The sequence below is a fragment of the Nerophis lumbriciformis genome, linkage group LG23 (assembly GCF_033978685.3).
Source record: "Nerophis lumbriciformis linkage group LG23, RoL_Nlum_v2.1, whole genome shotgun sequence".
Lineage (NCBI taxonomy): Eukaryota > Metazoa > Chordata > Actinopteri > Syngnathiformes > Syngnathidae > Nerophis > Nerophis lumbriciformis.
In genome coordinates this window covers 11,506,501-11,512,500 of record NC_084570.2, presented here as the reverse complement: position 1 = coordinate 11,512,500, position 6,000 = coordinate 11,506,501, and the positions used below count along the sequence as shown (strand labels likewise).

General features: G+C 44.1%; 1 protein-coding gene across 6 annotated transcripts in view; it reads left to right on the top strand.

Annotated features, from left to right (window-relative positions):
• The first annotated feature begins 2,257 nt into the window (after positions 1 to 2,257).
• Positions 2,258 to 6,000, top strand: part of raph1b (Ras association (RalGDS/AF-6) and pleckstrin homology domains 1b) — a 74,365-nt gene continuing 70,622 nt past the window's right edge. For 5 of the 6 annotated variants that reach the window (XM_061985077.1, XM_061985081.1, XM_061985080.1 and 2 more), the window contains exon 1: positions 2,258 to 2,569. The gene's annotated coding sequence lies outside the window, so the exon portion shown is untranslated. Of the gene's footprint in view, positions 2,570 to 3,378; positions 3,412 to 6,000 lie in introns of those variants that run through there. The other variant, XM_061985078.1, reaches the window with a different exon arrangement.

Here is a 6,000-nt window from a genome sequence, read left to right as displayed (position 1 = left end):
AGGATGTTATTAATGTCATTTACTAATTTTCCTCAACTGATGTAGTAGCATGTGGTTTATGCTGTACATATGTAGCACCAGCGCCAACAAAACTTGGGAATTTGGACTCATTTCATGAATCACACATGAAGTTAAAAGGGGATACATTTTATTTCAACATATTTATGTGCGCCCAGATAATGTGTCCCCACGCCCAGTCCTCTATCTTAACCGGGCACATAGCTGCGCCCCCTCTGAAGTCACGCGCACTCCTACGGCAGGGGATACAAAGAATTGCTATTGCGACATCCAGTGGACACATTTAGAAGAGCAGTTTCTTTCATTCAAAAATTTCAGCAAAATTTTCATACTTACCAAAATCATTTCGCGGGCTGGATAAAACCGGTTCGCGGGCCTAATCCGGCCCGCGGGCCGTATGTTTGACACCCCTAGTGTATGTATAGTGACTCTTTAGCCTGCACAAAGGTTAAAAGTATGCATCCATCCATTTCCTACCGCTTGTCCCTTTCAGCATCACGCTTGATCCCCCCCGGGAGGTGAGGGGAGCAGTGAGCAGCAGCGGTGGCCGCGCCCGGGAATCATTTTTGGTGATTTAACCCCCAATTCCAACCCTTAATTCTGAGTGCCAAGCAGGGAGGTAATGGGTCCCATTTTTATAGTCTTTGGTATGACTCGGCCGGGGTTTGAACTCACAACCTACCGATCTCAGGGCTCGCCACACCTAGTGTGTGTGTGACAATCAGTGGTACTTTAACTTTTTAACTTTAAAATCACAAAATCATTAAGTTGTCTTGGGAAAAAAAGTATTGGTATCAGTATACACTATATTGCCAAAAGTATTTGGCCACCCATCCAAATCACTTGGCCCGCCCACAGGTGTATAAAATCAAGCACTTAGGCATGGAGACTGTTTCTACAAACGTTTGTGAAAGAATGGGCTGCTCTCAGGAGCTCAGTGATTTCCAGCGTAAAACTGTCATAGGATGCCACCTGTGCAACAAATCCAGTCGTGAAATTTCCTCGCTCCTAAATATTCCAAAGTCAACTGTCGGCTTTATTATAAGAAAATGGAAGAGTTTTGGGAACAACAGCAACTCAGCCACGAAGTGGTTGGCCACGTAAACTGACAGAGAGGGGTCAACGGAGGAATTGTGGTCTGGGGTTGTCTTTCAGGAGTTGGGCTTGGCCCCTTGTTCTAGTGAAAGGAACTTTGAATGCTCCAGGATACCAAAACATTTTGGACAATTCCATGCTCCCAACCTTGTGGGAACAGTTTGGAGCGAGACCCTTCCTCTTCCAACATGACTGTGCACCAGTGCACAAAGCAAGGTCCATAAAGACATGGACGACAGAGTCTGGTGTGGATGAACTTGACTGGCCTGCACAGAGTCCTGACCTGAACCCGATAGAACACCTTTGGGCATACTTGCCAACCTTGAGACCTCTGAATTCGGGAGATGGGGGCAGGGTTTGGTGGTAGCGGGGGTGTATATTGTAGCGTCCCGGAAGAGTTAGTGCTGCAAGGGGTTCTGGGTATTTGTTCTGTTGTGTTATGGTGCGGATGTTCTCCCGAAATGTGTTTGTCATTCTTGTTTGGTGTGTGTTCACAGTGTGGCACATATTTGTAACAGTGTTAAAGTTGTTTATACGGCCACCCTCAGTGTGACCTGTATGGCTGTTGATCAAGTATGGCTTGCATTCACTTGTGTGTGTGTAAAAGCTGCATATATTATGTGACTGGGCCGGCTGTTTGTATGGAGGAAAAGCGGACTTGACGACAGGTTGTAGAGGACGCTAGAGGCAGTGCCTTTAAAGCACGCCCCCAATATTATTGTCCCGGTGGAAATCGGGAGAAATTCGGGAGAATGGTTGCCCCGGGAGATTTTCGGGAGGAGCACTGAAATTCGGGAGTCTCCCGGGAAAATCGAGAGGGTTGGCAAGTATGCCTTTGGGATGAATTAGAACGGAGACTGAGAGCCAGGCCTTCTGGACCAACATCAGTGTGTGACCTCACCAATGCGCTTTTGGAAGAATGGTGGAAAATTCCTATTAACACACTCCGCAACCTTGTGGACAGCCTTCCCAGAAGAGTTGAAGCTGTAATAGCTGCAAAAGGTGGACCGACGACATATCGAACCCTAAAATAACTAAAAGTTCATATGTGAGTCAAGGCAGGTGGCCAAATACTTTTGGCAATATAGCGTAGGTAGAACTGCTCTTGTACAGAATTTACTTGCCGTATCGCCCATTCGTCCTCTGGTCTCCGATTATCCTGAAGGCCGTGAAGGCAGCGTGGGTTCTGGGCTGGACAGGAAACGACGGAGACGCACAGCGTGTCTTCTCCACGGCAAGAATGGGTGTCGGTGTGGAATACATGTACATGTAGAAGAGGCTGAGCGTGAAACCATGATGAAGACAACGGACACTTTTAAGGAGCTATCGCACAAAAACCACAGTTCGGCGCACACAAGCGTTGAGGTGTGACCCATCTGCCTCGCCACTGTGTGATATCCCCCCACCGGAGGACACAGCAGGAGAAGAGGACCCTCTTTGTCATTCCCATTTCACTGTAAGTACTTTTTTCTTCCCTACTAATGTGTGTTTAATCCCTATTTTTGAACTCCTGACATCCTCGAATGTCATTTTTTTAACGAAAGACACACAATTCATCCATCGTTACGCCGCTGACAGTGTCAAAAAACGAGAGGAGCATATATTATGACGTTTTTTCCCCTCAAATAGCGGTTCTGATTCTAAAAGGAAGCAATACAAACAAATAAATAAATAAAAATGTCCATTTTTTTTTTCAATAAACTGATGTTTGAATGGACTGTGTGAGCCCTCAATGCGGCCATCGAACGACCCCTTTCTTGGGGGGAGAAGGGGTGTGTGCGGTGTTTGGGCCAACTGGGAAAAGGCAGTGTTTTGTACAAATAAAACAAATGTGTATTTTTGTTAAGTCGAGAGCATTTAATTGTATAAAATTGATGTTTAGTAGCCAGGTGGTCGCCTTATGGGCATAGTCGTCTCCACCCCGGTTAAGCGAGAGGAGGCCATCAGCTCCTGCTAATGGCCGCTAGTGGTCGAATAAAAAATCTAATTTTATGACTTCAAATGAGCAAAACACACTTATAGTTCATATGGGACGTATCTTTAAGGTGCGTTTAACTCACGAACGTCGGTGTAATTTTCTTTGTTTGATGACGTCGACGACAGGGATTGGTTGTCCACAATAGTTAGCATTCATTCAAAGCATTGTTTGCAAGTCTCACAGGTTTGAGCATGGCTTTTAAATTACCCTCTTCATGACTGTTGGGGGGGGGTTAAAGGTCATTTGCATGCCATGCCAACGTCTGGCCGGCTCGCAGCCTTTTCACCCTGCAAACTTATGTGTCATTTTTACTGGCAAAGGTAGGTGGTTTGTCTGTGTACAGCTCATACTGTGGTTTCAGCAAAACAAACACAAAATGTTCCACTAACAGCCCTCTTGGACTTTTATTAGTCAGTTTTCACACTCGCTTGTAGTGCAGTACACTTGTCCGGAACAAAAATGAAGAAAAACACTTTTTTTAGCCTCCCAATATCATATTTATGACACATTGTAGCTGTGGTCGCCTCCAATATCATCGTTATATTACGAAAATGCATCTTGATGACACATTGTAGCAGTGGTAGGCAAATTTGACAGCGACAAGCAAAAGACCACGTCCTCAACGCAATGTAGCATCCCAATCCGGAACTTTTTTTTTGGCACTGACCGAATCCCACCTGTTTTACCAAGCACCGGTTCAGGTAAAATCCAATGGTGCGATAAATCCAGTAGCACTGAGTGCGAATTCAGCCAAACTACCTCTCGGTCAGGGGTCGGCAACCTTTACCACTCAAAGAGCTATTTTGACCCGTTTCACAAATTAAAGAAAACAATGGGAGCCACAAAACTTTTGAAATTTAAAACTGCATATGACGTTTTTTTTTGCTTTGTGCTATGTATAAACAAACTATTATGGGTTACATTTATGAAATCAATGAACGATTGCAGAGAAAATGAAATAACATTTCTGCATACAACAAAACCTTTTTAACTCCCATGAACTGATTAACGTGGACCCCGACTTAAACAAGTTGAAAAACTTATTCGGGTGTTACCATTTAGTGGTCAATTGTACGGAATATGTACTGTACTGTGCAATCTACTAATAAAAGTTTCAATCAATCAGTCAAAAACTCAGAAAAAGACGTCTGGTTGAAGGTTAAGTAAAATACTTAATGTCTATTTAAGGCCTCCTTGTAGTAATGAAAAAACAAAACGCCAAACTTAAATTATCAACTGGCAGAGAACCAAAAATGAAGTCCTCTCTCTGTGCCGTCATCCTTTTACTGGCGCCGTGCAGTCAGCTGCCAACCTGAATAATAAAATGTCTGTTTCACTGAACAATTAAAAAATGTGAAAATGATAGGAAATTAAAATATTTATCATACTTGGTCAATGTGATTTCTGCTCCCGAACCGCAGCGCACAGCGTCTCCACATGAGGGCTGTATGACGTCACCTTTATCTTCACACAGGATTGTAAACTCTCATCTGTGAGGCATGTGCGATGTTGGTGGGCGGGGTTGGGAGGGGCGGGGTTTGGTGGTAGCAGGGGGGGGGGGTTAGTGAATATTGTAGCCCGGAAGAGTTTGGGCTGCAAGGGATTCTGGGTATTTGTTCTGTTGTGTTACGGTGCGGATGTTCTCCCGAAATGTGTTTGTCATTCTTGTTTAGTGTGGGTTCACAGTGTGGCGCATATTTGTAACAGTGTTAAAGTTGTTTATATCGCCACCGTCAGTGTGACCTGTATGAGTGTTGATCAAGTATGCCTTGCAGTCACTAACGTGTGTATGCAGAAGCCGCATACAACATTTGACTGGGCCGGCACGCAGTTAGTATGGTGAAAAAGCGGACACGGCGACGGGTCGTAGAGGACGCTAAAGGCAGAGCCATCACGGCACGACCTCAATATCGTTGTCCGGGTGAAAATCGGAATGGTTGCCCCGGGAGATTTTCGGGAGAGGCACTGAAATTCGGGAGTCTCCCGGAAAAATCGGGAGGGTTGGCAAGTATGCAGCTGAGCCGCATCAGACTGATCAAAGAGCCGCATGCGGCTCCGGAGCCGCGGGTTGCCGACCCCTGCTCTAGGTATTGTTGTTTTCAATGCCAACAAATAAATTGACTCAAATAACACTCCCAACATATTAAGTAAAGCTCCACTTTTCCAAAAGGGTGTTAGCTTGCTGCTAATATACATTGTCTTTGCTATTGATTGAAATTGACATGCTGCTCACTGCTCCCCTCACCTCCCAGGGGGTGATCAAGGGTGATGGGTCAAATTCAGAGAATAATTTCGCCACACCTCGTGTGTGTGTGACAATCATTGGTACTTTAACTTAACTTAACTACTGATTAAATTCCACACCTTCAAATGTATTAATCAAAACTACAACTAATATGCACGTTACAATCAAACGGCTGGTGTGCAATAAGTACAATACTTACAGTATAAATACTCTGTAGGGCGCAACAGAGAGCAAAGACTGAAATGACAAACACAACATGGCATAAACTACACGCTACTGCCATCTAACGTCTTGGACTTGCAATTGCAACTTAATATCATACCTGCAAATGTGACTCAGAAATAGTAAAACAAGATATAACAACTGGACAGCAGTTATCGTAATCATCTAATTTTAAAATGTTGCAATAAAATTATATTTATCATCAAAAACAATTAATATTTATTAACACACACAAAAGTAGGGAAAATTGGTACCGTTGAGTATCGGTAATGATTCCCATGTACCGGGTACCCATCTGGAGTTCTTGCCGGTGGCTAACGTCCCTCCACAGTGCAACTGCAAGGATTCTTCGCCTCCCAGAGCTTTTGAATGTAAACAAAGGTGGGCAAATTAATACAAATATCGACAGTAACAATACCAAGTCATATAGTATCAGTTTGAT